The sequence below is a fragment of the Nicotiana sylvestris genome, chromosome 6 (assembly GCF_000393655.2).
Source record: "Nicotiana sylvestris chromosome 6, ASM39365v2, whole genome shotgun sequence".
Taxonomy (NCBI): domain Eukaryota; kingdom Viridiplantae; phylum Streptophyta; class Magnoliopsida; order Solanales; family Solanaceae; genus Nicotiana; species Nicotiana sylvestris.
In genome coordinates, this window is record NC_091062.1 from 20715673 (window position 1) to 20728543 (window position 12871).

Genomic DNA, 12871 nt, shown 5'->3' on the forward strand with positions numbered 1-12871 from the left:
TGGATCCTCGGAATATTCCTGAACTCTATTGATTGAAACCGTTGACAAAGATCATGCAAACATTGCCGGTATGGTATGAGTTTTAAATCTCGTGTTTCCCATTCTCCCTGAATCTGGTGCACCAGAAGGTCCGAGTCACCCAAGACCAAGACTTCCTGGACATCCATATCCACAACCATCCTCAAACCCAAATTGCATGCCTCGTACTCAGCCATGTTATTAGTACAGTAAAACCGAAGTTGAGCCGTAATAAGGTAATGATGCCCTGTTTCAGAAACAAGTACCGCTCCTATCCCAACACCTTTCATGTTAGCAGCCCCATCAAAGAAAAGTTTCCATCCTGGCCTTTCAACCTGTTCCAACTCATCAATGTGCATTACCTCTTCATCAGGGAAATAAGTCTTCAAATGTTCGTATTCTTCATCCACAAGATTTTCAGCCAAATGGTCGGCTAATGCTTGTGCTTTCATCGCAGTCCGAGTCACGTAGATAATGTCAAATTCTGTGAGAAAAATCTGCCACTTTGTGAGTCTTCCCGTGGGAATAGGCTTCTGGAAGATATACTTCAACGGATCCAAGCGAGAGATGAGGTAAGTAGTATAAGATGACAAATAATGTTTCAACTTCTAGGCTACCCAAGTTAGGGCGCAACACGTCCTCTCAAGATGAGTGTACTTAACCTCGTAAGATGTGAACTTCTTGCTGAGGTAATATATGGCTTGCTCCTTCCTGCCAGTGATGTTATGTTGTCCCAACACACATCCAAATGAATTGCCCAAGATTGTCAAATATAGAATCAAAGGTCTCCCTAGTTCGGGCGGGACCAACACAGGTGGGTTTGACAAGTACCCCTTTATCTTATCAAATGCTTCCTCACATTCATCTGTCCACTTGACTGCAGCATCTTTCTTTAACAGTTTGAAAATAGGCTCACAAGTTGTCGTGAGCTGAGCAATAAACCGACTGATGTAATTCAACCTCCCCAACAAACTCATCACCTTAGTCTTGTTCTTCGGGGGTGGAAACTCCTGGATAGCTTTGATCTTTGACGGGTCTAATTCAATACCTCAGCGGCTGACTATGAACCCCAACAATTTTCCAAACGGAATACCGAATGCGTATTTTGCAGGATTGAGCTTAAGATTGTACATGCGAAGCCTTTGGAAGAACTTTTTCAAATCTCTAACATGGTCAGACTGCTTTCTAGACTTTACAATCACATCATCCACATAAACCTCGATCTCCCTGTGTATCATGTCGTGGAATATGGTCGTCATTGCCCTCTTGTAGGTTGCCCCAGCATTTTTCAAACCACATGGCATGACCCGATAGCAGTACGTTCCCCATGGAATGATGAATGCCGTCTTTTCTGCGTCTTCCTCATCCATTAAGATCTGGTGGTAGACGGCAAAACAATCCACAAAAGAACTATTCTCATATTTGGCACAATTATCGATCATTATATGGATGTTCGGCAATGGGAAGTTATCCTTGAGACTTGCCTTGTTGAGGTCTCGATAATCAACACACACCCTGGTCTTGCCATCCTTCTTCGGCACAGGTACAACATTGGCTAACCAGGTGGGATACCGGGTGACTCGGATAACTTTAGCCTCGAACTGCTTGGTGACCTCTTCCTTAATCTTCACACTCATATCAGTTTTAAATTTCCTCAGCTTCTGCTTGACTAGGGGGCATGCCGGGTTAGTGGGCAATTTTTGAACCACAATGTTAGTGCTTAGACCCGACATGTAGTCATAGGACCTTGCAAAAATATCTTTATACTCGAACAATGCTTTAATTATCTCTTCTCTGAGTTGTGGTTCAAGATGGATGCTTACTTTAGTTTCCCGGACATTATCTTGGTCCCCTAAATTGATTGCTTCTGTATCACTCAGGTTAGACTTGGATTTTTCTTCAAAATGGCTTAATTCTTTACTAATCTCTTCAAAGGCTTCATCCTCATCATATTCTGATTCAACATCACATTCTATTTCTTGAATTACTTTTTCAGAATTAAATTGGCTTTTAAGACTGGGCCGGAGATTCCGCATGCATGTCATATCATTGAATCCAGCATAAAAAGAATTGTACAAGGAAGAAAAGAAAAACAAAAATAAAACTATCAGGAAGGGAGAAAAGGGGAAATTGCATTTCATTGAAATTAAAGATAACAAGGCTTATACATCCAAACGGACGGAACATAGAATCTGAACTACAACCCTGGGATAATCCAGATAAACTGAAAGAAAATCAAAGCAAACTACCAAAACTCCTTGCTGGTGGGGAGAGGAGTAGCTTCCCAATTGTTAATATTTGTACTGGGCCCAACAAATTGCACATCCGCCTTGCTAGAACCCTCTCCAACTTCTACCATGTTCACTTTGTCGAATATCCTCTCGAACTTTTCCATCAAATCTCGATCCAAATCAACCACCGAACTGGGAACCGTCGTCACTGGGCGCTTTCTAGTACCAAGCCTGACAAATGATCTGGAAAGATACGGGACTGGCTTTGGAAGGGCCCATGCTCTCTGTTTTATTTTTCTGGCTCTCCTCATGTCTGCGATTGTGGGCTTGAACCCCAGATCAAATGTATCCAAATTTTTAGGAAGAGAAACTGGTTGTACGATACCTTGCAGAGATACACCCAAACCTTTACCTGGTATAAAACCATTTTTCAACATTTTAACGGCTACCATGACTGATGCAGCAGCTATCCTAGGAGTTGGAGCGCGCTTCCCTTCTGGAATTTTCTCTACCGGTGCTGTGTCAAAAACCTGATAAACCTATGGCCCCTTGTCGTCTTCAAACTCTATGAGCGGGATAATGGCATCACTGGGAACACACAAATTATCTTCATCGTGCACAATAATTTCCTGTCGATCCCATTCAAACTTGACCATTTGATGCAGAGTAGACGGGACCGCTTTAACAACATGAATCTAGGGTCGACCTAACAATAGATTGTAAGAAACAGCCATGTCGAGCACCTAGAATTCCATATTAAATTCAATTGGCCCTATTGTAAGCTCAAGCACTATGTCCCCGACTAAATCTTTCCCTCCACCGTCAAATCCCCGAATGCAGATACTATTCTTGTGAATTCTTTCATCATCCACCTTCAACATGTTTAGAGTAGAGAGGGGGGGGGGAATGCAGAACCATTGTTGACCAGTTCCCGAGTAACCACGGAATCTTCGCATTTCACCGTCAGATATAGGGCTCTATTATGCTCAGTACCCTCCACGGGCAACTCATCATCAGAAAAAGTGACTCTGTTTACCTCAAATATCTTGTTAGCTATCTTTTTCAAGTGGTTTACTGAGATTTTGTCAGGAACGTGGGCCTCGTTTGAGATCTTCATCAAAACCCTACGGTGCTCGTCTGAATGGATCAATAAAGACAATAATGAAATCTGAACCGGTGTCTTCCTCAACTGCTCCACAATGAAATAATCCTGCACTTTCATTTTTCTCAAGAACTCCTCTGCTTCTTCCTCAGTTACAGCTTTCTTCACCAACACTGGGTTATCTTTAGAAGTCTTAGCTTTTTCTCAACTCTTCGGGGGCAAAGCATCTCCTCGTTCGAGTCAAACTATGGGTCTCACACACTTCTACTTTAACCTCTTTCCCCTTGTAAGTCATTGTCACTCATTCATAATTCTATAGGACTGCCTTGCTATTGATTATCGGTAATTGAGTTACCGGTTTGATAATGACAGGATCTGTGCGGGCACCCTTCACAATTACCACAGGCTTGTTTGTCACTCCTGACACAACCACTTTTGCTCTTTCATGTTTCCCTGCAACGTCACTTGAGGACCCCTTCTTGACCCCCACAGATGGTTCATTATTTGCCCCGTTCAACTTGATCACAGACTTCTCACTTGTTGCATTTTCAAATGGCTTGGCTTCACTGGCCCGAATCATCATGACAGTTTGCGAAGGTTTCTTAGGCTCCCCTCCCTTATGCACTATCTCAATCATATTTGTCTCATGATGGGCTGGCAATGGGTTCTGGTTTATATTGGGTGCCTTCGGAGCTTGTACCTTAATCTGATTAGTGACAATGAGCTCTTGAATAGTTGTTTTCAATTTCCAGCATTTCTCTATGTCATGCCACGGGGCCCCTGAACAATACTCACAACTCATTGAGCGGTCAAGATTTCTAGGAGGGGGATTTGGCAGTTTAGCCTTGATTGGATTCAACATATCCAACTGTCTCAGTCTGTGGAATAGACTAGCATATGATTCTCCCAATGGAGTGAAAGTCTTCTGCTTTTGCAACCTCTCATTCTTGAAGGCTTGATTTGGTTGAAAACCTGTTCCAGGGGGATTTCTGTAGGCTTTTAGGGGTGGATAGGTATTTTGTGGAGCTGGGTATGGATTTTGTGGAGCTGGCGCATGCCATTGTGCATGATCAGGAGGTTGGGTATAGGTTTGTGCGTGATGGACGGAAAAATAGGGATCTGGCGGTGGGTAGTAGTGTTGTGATGGACTATATGGAGTTTGGGGGTAATTTTGGTAATAGGGTCGAGGCTGGTTGTAGTAACGTGAAGGGCCCTTGGATCCAACCCGAGCTCCCGACTCAATTGTCGCAACATCCTCTTTCTTCTTCTTCCCGTGTACACCTCCAGTACCGTTTTGAATGGCCTGGATGTTCGCTTTGATTGCTGAATAACTCATGATCTTGTTGGACTTGAGTCCCTCCTCAACCATGCCTCCCATTTTTACAACCTCATTAAAGGACTTGCCCACTGCTGACACCAAGTGACCAAAATAAGTGGGCTCCAAAGCCTGCAAGAAATAATCAACCATCTCACTTTCTTTCATCAGAGGGTCAACCCTTGCTGCTTGCTCTCTCCAACGGAATCCATATTCCCTGAAACTCTCATTGGGCTTTTTCTCAATCTTTGTTAATGACAGACGGTCTGGGATAATTTCAAGATTGTACTGAATATGGCAGGCAAAGGCTTGGGCCAAATCGTCCCATGTGTACCATCTGCTGTGATCTTTTCAGATATACCATTCTAATGCTGATCCACTCAAACTTTGGCTGAAATATGCCATCAACAATTTATCTCTTCTGCCTGCTCTTCTTATCTTGCTGCAAAATCCTCTTAAGTATGCTACTGGGTCACCATGCCCATCGTACAGATCAAACTTTGGCATTTTGAACCCTGCTGGTAACTGAACATCTGGGAACAGACATAAATTCTTATAGGCCATACTTACTTGACCCCCCAACCCCCTCATATCTCTGAATGATTGTTCTAAGCTTTTGACCTTTCTGATCATCTCCTCATGTTCGGGATTTTTGGGTGGCTTCTCGGTCTCTGCCGGGAGATCAAGATGAGGGGTGTAAGAATATGGTTCCTAAACTTTGAAGGTGTGTTCAGGGGGATAATACTGATTGTCGTGAGTCTGGAACAGAGGTTCACTAGAACATCGGTGTAATGGATCAGGTGGAGGTTCCACAAAAACAGGTGTGATTGGTGGAGGAGGGTGCGGGACTTGTCTGAGTGGAAGAGCTTGTGATGTCTGGGAAGTGGTTCCGTGGCATTGTTGGTAGATGGGAAAGGCTGGAGATGAGTTCACAGTGGGAGGTTCATGAGGTTGAGCCAATGGTGGGATGTAAGCAGGGTTGGCGGGATAAACTGGTGGTGGATGCCCCTTTGCCCAGGCTCGGTACATTTCAGCCATTTGCTGCTTTAACTTATACATCTCTTCCCTCATCGCATTAACATCCAATTCTTCCACCTCTTTTGACAGGTCAACAATACTTGCCTCCAATTCTTGGTTGGCTATGTTCAGCTTGTCTTTTGATCGGGTGTTGTATGAGTGAGTTGCCAGAATGCCAATCAACTAACCACCTGCCTGGACTCAATACATCAACAACAACCTTGTTAATGGTTAGGGCTTCAACAAATTGGTAACTGCACATTTGGCGAATGAATGCACTTAAGCAGTTAACCGTTTCTATCATGCATTTGATTGGCTGCTTGCGTCATCCCGGCTTTTCTATTTGCAACTTTCTTTCTTCTTTTTTTTTTTTTTTAAATTCTGGCTTTTGCTTTTCTTTGTTTCCATCCTCTCATTTCCCTCTTGTTTTGCCATTGCTTCTTTCTCTTGGTTTTCTTATTTTTCTATCTTTTTTTCTCTCTCTTGTTTTTCCTCTCTCTTTCTCTTTTCTTTTCTCTTTTTTTTTGCTTCTCTTTTTCTTTTGGTTATGGTCGAATCCTATGGAGATTGCCTACGTATCATGACCCCACATGAATCAGACCGAGCGTACTGGGAGATAAGTGTGAAAGTAAATAATAAAACATTTTGGTATTTTCAATTTTCATAAAAGCAAATGCTTTGATTACAAAGACTCAAAACTAACAGACTCCAAGAGAAACTAACAGACGCTGATGAAAATACGAAATACAGACTCCAAAAATAAACTATCATACTCCAACAAAAGAAAATTCAGACTCGAAAACAATTGACAGACTCCAGCAGAAAGAAAATACAAACTCAACGCAACTGACAGACTCTAACGGAAAAGGAAATACAGACTCAAAATGAAAACTCATGAATACATCAATACTCCTGGTGCCCACGGGACATCATCCGGTCTCGCCGCGGGCCTATATGCAAGATCCCTTTGAAGTCGGTCCAAGTCACTCATTATCTGTTTAACAAATGTTGTCACTATCACACCTTCTTTTTACACTACACCCATGAGAAGGGAGTATAATAAATGGAGTTTTTCCAATTAAAGGACAATCGAAATGGGATGATATTATTAAAAAGGTTCAGAGTCGCCACTTGGGAGATTTATGGTGTCCCAAGTCACCGGTTCAAATCTTGAATCGAGGAAAAGGTTGACTCTGTTTAACAGTCCGCGAACCAGAAATCCGAGTAAGGAATTCTGTTAACCCGGGAGAAGGTGTTAGGCATTCCCGAGTTCCGTGGTTCTAGCACGGTCGCTCGACTGTTATATCCGGCTTAATTATCTGATTTTAATACAGATTTTAATCTATGTGCAATTTTAACTTTAAACCGCTTTTATTCATTTTTAAAAAAGATTGCAACGTTATTAAAATACGTCTCGAACCACGTCACATAAATGCACCTGTGATTTTTGACATATTTTAACATCGTTGGGATTTGGATTTGGGTCACATAAATGTGCACCGAATTTAGGAAAATAACTTTATTAAAATGTCACACTTAAAGCAACTACGCGTTTTTAACTTTACGAGGGCCATGTAAATTTACTAAATGGCACGCCTCGAATTCTAAATAATTTTAAAGACATAATTAAAGAGGGACACGCGATTTGTCATTCTCGATTCCATTTTTAAGAGGATATTCAAACTATAGCTTGAAGGGCCATGAGTTATGAGTTACCTAATTATGACTCACCTCCAATCTATTTGATGGGCTTAATTAATTAACACTAAATGTAGTTAAAGGTTCCATTCAAACTAACTAGGAATGCTTATGTGAGGGAAACATAATTCATTACATAAAGGGCTTGGGCCAACCCAATTTGATACAAGAAAACACTTTCCGAACTGGGCCTCAAAGTGAGCCCAAATTCTGAGCCTTGTAGCTGTTGAGTCAAGAACCAATCATCGAATCCCTATCCCGTTTAAGGTTGTCAGCTAATTCAACATTAGCCAAGGAAGGAACTTGATATGTATTCCCTGCTCTCCAGGCGGGCTCCTGACTTCAACATAGACAAAACAAGGAAAATATTTCTACCCTAGTTTGGTGGCTGGGCACATAAGTAACTGTAAAATGGACCACATTACCAAATATCGATAAGAACTTAAAAGCTAAAACTTGAATTGTACTCCATTGTTCTCCAGGCGGGATCCTGATTGCTGGCTTGAAAGTATTCCCTGCTCTCCAGGCGGGCTCCTGACTTCAACTTGAAAGTATTCCCTGCTCTCCAGGCGGACTCCTGACTTCAACATAGACAAAGCAAATAATTTGAAAGCTAAATTTAAATTGTACTCCCTTTTCTCCAGGCGGGTTCCTGACTGTTGCGCTTGAAAGTATTCCCTGATCTCTAGGCGGGCTCCTGACTGCTGCATTTTAAAGTATTCCCTGCTCTCCAGGCGGGCTCCTGACTTCAACTTGAAATGTATTCCCTTATTCTCCAGGTGGGCTCCTAACTTCAACAAAACAGCAAAACAAAGAAAATTTTCTGCCCCAGTTTGGCGGTTGGGGACAGATGTGGTTGTAAAACTAAATCATATTACCAAGTGTTACTAAGGATTTGAAAGCTAGGTCTCATTATTCAGGGAGGTCCTGACAACTCTTAACTAAAAGACAATTTAAAATCTAAGGTATATCTTCTACAGGTGTGACTTTTGCTAAATCTTGCTATCTAAGAGGATCTTTAAATTACTCCCCATTATCCAGGAAGGTCCTGAAAATCAAAGGTCAAATTTTATCTTAAGGGTGACAACTTTCATGTCTGAATTATACTACCCTACAGCAGAGTTTACGCTAAATGTTGTTATCTAATCGAAATCTTAAAGCTAAGTCCCATTATTCAGAAGGGTCCTGGAAACTCCTAATTGAATCCTATCTCGAACATGCTAACTTATATTCTTTTGGGATATATTTATGCTAGATTATGCTATTTCTTAACTTTAAACTAGGTCCCATTTTCCAGCAGGGTCCTGGAAATTAAAAATCAAACCTGTTTGGTGACTGCCTTTCTTTATGGAGGGTTTCTCCGAAACAACCGAAATTTTCTTCCCCTGTTTCAATCAAAAAAAATCTTGTCAGTTTAAAATGGTGGTTAGTTTGTGGCCTTGAATTTGAGGGCGATTGCTCCTTCACCTCCCATGATAACTGATTTCCACTCGAGGACCATGCTTGCTTATGGACTAACCACTTTCTCTGTCATCCTTATCACAGAAAATACCCCTTCTCCATTCAAACCCAATTCCCTCTATCTGTTGCATTGCTCATGAACTGACATTTACCAACCTTTGTGTTTTACCGAAAATACCTTTGATCCGTCCACCCAACACCCTCCATCTGTTGCAGCGTGCTCTTGTGTTGACGTGTACTACACCTTTGTGTTTCTCATGAATTCCAAATCACATTAATTGCCATCCACTTAGTGCGCATGCTGTTCTTTCCTGACATAAATCACTGGCCCTGGCCTTGAAGTCTATTGTTCCTTCACTTGTCACGATAACTTTGATTTATGCTTGGAAGACCTCGCTTGTCACTGGTTAACCACTTTCTTTGTTGATCTCATCAAAGAGAATACCTTTGACCCATTCACCCAACATCCTCTATCTGTTGCACTGTTCACGCATTGAAATATACCAAACCTTTGTATTTCTGATGGACCCCAAAGCATGTTGATTGTTACCAACTTAGTGCGCTTGTTGTTCTTTCCTGACTTATGACACTGATGTGCTGTCCAGATCCCGTTTTGTGCAATTGGAAAGCTGGTGGCAAATTTTGAAGTCATTTCTCACTTATTTTGACCAAATAGACTCAGGAAGAGGAAGTAAACAAGACAAAAGGAACAAAGTAAAGGACAAAGGAAAGAGGTGATTCCTAACAAGAAAACTACAAAGTAGAAACCTATCAGATGTGGATACCAACTATAATGACCATGACATGCACCTGTGGCCTATTCTGTTGAGCAAGTCTGATGTTCAACTCCTGTTATACCCCTAAAACGTGAAACTGGGCTTCAATGCTCCGATTATCCAATCTGATTCACAATCCTTATTCGACTTGTGGTGCCCAAAGGGTTTTCACCATCAAGCCTCTCTCATTTTTGATTCTTTCTCTCCACTTACTGTCGCCTTACGGTGCCCGCAGGGGTTTTCACTAATACTACTCTCTCATTTTTGATTTCTCTCAGTTCCCGTCGCCTTACGGTGCCCGTGAGGGTTTTCACCAATAAAACTCTCTCATTTCCATTATTTTTCTTCTTGGACCAGAGTGTTGCCCCTAATATGAATTACCTCTTCTTGCTTGACTTGGCATCTCTCGAAGACTGATCGGAAGGTCTTTCTTTGGACCGTAACGTGGGCTTTTGGATGAGGTTAGAAAGAAAGGGTATCAAAAGGTTCAAAACAACTCATCATGGGTTCAAAATTACAACTTTCGGAATCAGATTTCTTACAACAACCACAACTTCTGCCCCAGTTTCTTGCTTGGGGACTTTTGGATTTTTATTTTGATGGGACCGAACCGTGAGGCTGCCTACGTATACTTAAAAGGAATCAGGTTGAACGTAGTTCATGTCATAGAAATTACTTCGTTGTTGTGATTTTTCTTTCTCTCTTTTTCTTCTATTATTCTTCTTTTCTTTTCTCTCTTTTTTTCTTTTTGCTTTTCTCTTTTCTTTTCTTTTCTTTCTCTTTCTTCTCTCTTTTCATTTTTCTTCTCCTTTTCCTTTCTTGTTTACTCTTTCTTTTCCCTTTCACTTACTTATCCTCCGCACTTGCGTTTCTGAATTGTGTCGTTGATCCCGAAAGAGGGGTATGAAAGAAAATAAATAAGGCTAAAAAAGGGGTGACAAGGGATAAAGTGTTTAAATAGCAGAACAAAATGCCTTCATCATTTCAATCTTCAAAATATGCCAAATACAAACAAGTATAATCAAAGAAAGAAATTATACATAATATCTTTTGACTGCATCGGAAATGATAGCCATGTCTACACATTTTCCTTCCACATCTGTCAAATATAACGCGCCATTGGACAACACTTTAGTTACAACAAATGGCCCCTGTCAGTTTGGGGCGAACTTTCCTTTTTCTTCAGCCTGATGAGGCAAGATACGTCTCAACACTAACTGACCCACTTCAAACTTTCGTGGATGTACCTTCTTGTTATATGCCCTCGCCATTCTCTCTTGGTACAATTGGCCGTGACACACTGCTGCCAATCTCTTTTCATCGATCAGACTTAATTGTTCCAAGCGGGTTTTGACCCATTCAACGTCATCAATATCTTCCTCAGCGACAATCCGAAGGGATGGGATTTCGATTTCTACGGGTATCACCGCCTCCGTGCCATACACCAACAAATAAGGAGTGGCCCCTACCAAAGTACGGACAGTAGTGCGATGACCCAGCAATGCAAACGACAGCTTTTTATTCCATTGTCTAGAACCTTCCACCATTTTTCGAAGTATCTTCTTTTTATTCTTGTTGGTTGCCTCGACCGCTCCATTCGCCTTAGGGCGGTATGGGGTGGAATTGCGATGTATAATCTTAAACTGCTGGCATGTCTCTGTCATCAGATGACTGTTGAGGTTAGCGCCATTGTCCGTAATGATTACCTTCGGAATCCCAAACCGACAGATGATATTTGAATGCACAAACTCGACCACTGCTTTCTTGGTCACAGATTTAAACGTTTTCGCTTCAACCCACTTAGTGAAATAATCAATGGCTACTAGGATAAACCTGTGTCCGTTCGATGCTGCCAGCTCAATTGGCCCAATGACATCCATGCCCCAAGCAACAAAAAGGCCATGGTGCAGACATTGTATGTAATTCAGATGGTGGAGAATGAATCAAATCTCCATGCACTTGACACTGATGACATTTACACACAAAACTGATGCAATCCCGCTCCATAGTGAGCCAGTAGTAATCTGCTCGGAGAATCTTCTTTGCCAGAACGTACCCACTCATATGCGGTCCACAAACTCCGGAGTGTACCTCAGTCATGATTGTTGTGTCCTGTCTAGCATCTATGCATCTTAGCAATCCCAAATCTGGAGTTCTTTTGTACAATACCCCTCCACTAAAGAAAAACCCACTTGCCAATCGTCAAATTGGTCTTTTCTGATCACTAGTGGCCTATACCGGATACACCCCCATCCTAATGTATTCTTTGATATCATGGAACCATGGCTCCCCATCCAGTTCTTCTTCCACCATATTACAGTAAGCATGTTGATCACAGACCTGAATCTGCAAAGGGTCCACATAAGCCTTATCTAGATGATGTAACATTGACACCAGAGTGGCCAAAGCATCGGCGACTTCATTATGGATCCTCGGGATATGCCTAAATTCTATCGACTGAAACTGCTGACAAATATCATGAAAACATTGTCTATACGGTATGAGTTTCAAATCCCGTGTTTCCCACTCTCCCTGAATATGGTGCACCAGGAGGTCCGAGTTACCCAAGACCAAGACTTCCTGGACACCCATATCCACAGCTAACCTCAAACCTAGAATACAGGCCTCGTACTCAGCCATGTTATTGGTACAGTAAAAATGAAGTTGAGCCGTAACAGGCAGTGGTGCCCTGTTCCAGAAATAAGTACCGCTCCTATGCCCACACCCTTCATGTTTGTAGCCGCATCAAAGTAAAGTTTCCCTCCCGGCTTCTCGACTTGTTCCAACTCATCAATGTGCATCACCTCTTCATCAGGGAAATAAGTTTTCAAAGGTTCATAATCTTCATCAACCGGGTTCTCGGCCAAATGGTCCGCCAAGGCCTGTGCTTTCATTGCAGTTCGAGTCACGTAGACAATGTCAAATTCTGTGAGCAGGATCTGCCACTTTGCAAGCCTCCCTATGGGCATAGGATTCTGAAAGATATACTTCAATGGATCCAAGAGAGATATGAGATAGGTAGTGTAAGATGACAAATAATATTTTAGCTTCTGCGCCACCCAGGTTAGGGCACAACATGTCCTCTCAAGTTGAGTGTACTTGACCTCGTACGGTGTGAATTTCTTGCTGAGATAATATATGACTTGCTTCTTCCTGCCAGTGATATCATGTTGACCCAATACACAGCCGAATGAATTGTCCAATACCGTCAAATATAGAATCAAAGGTCGCCCTGGTTCTGGCGGGACCAACA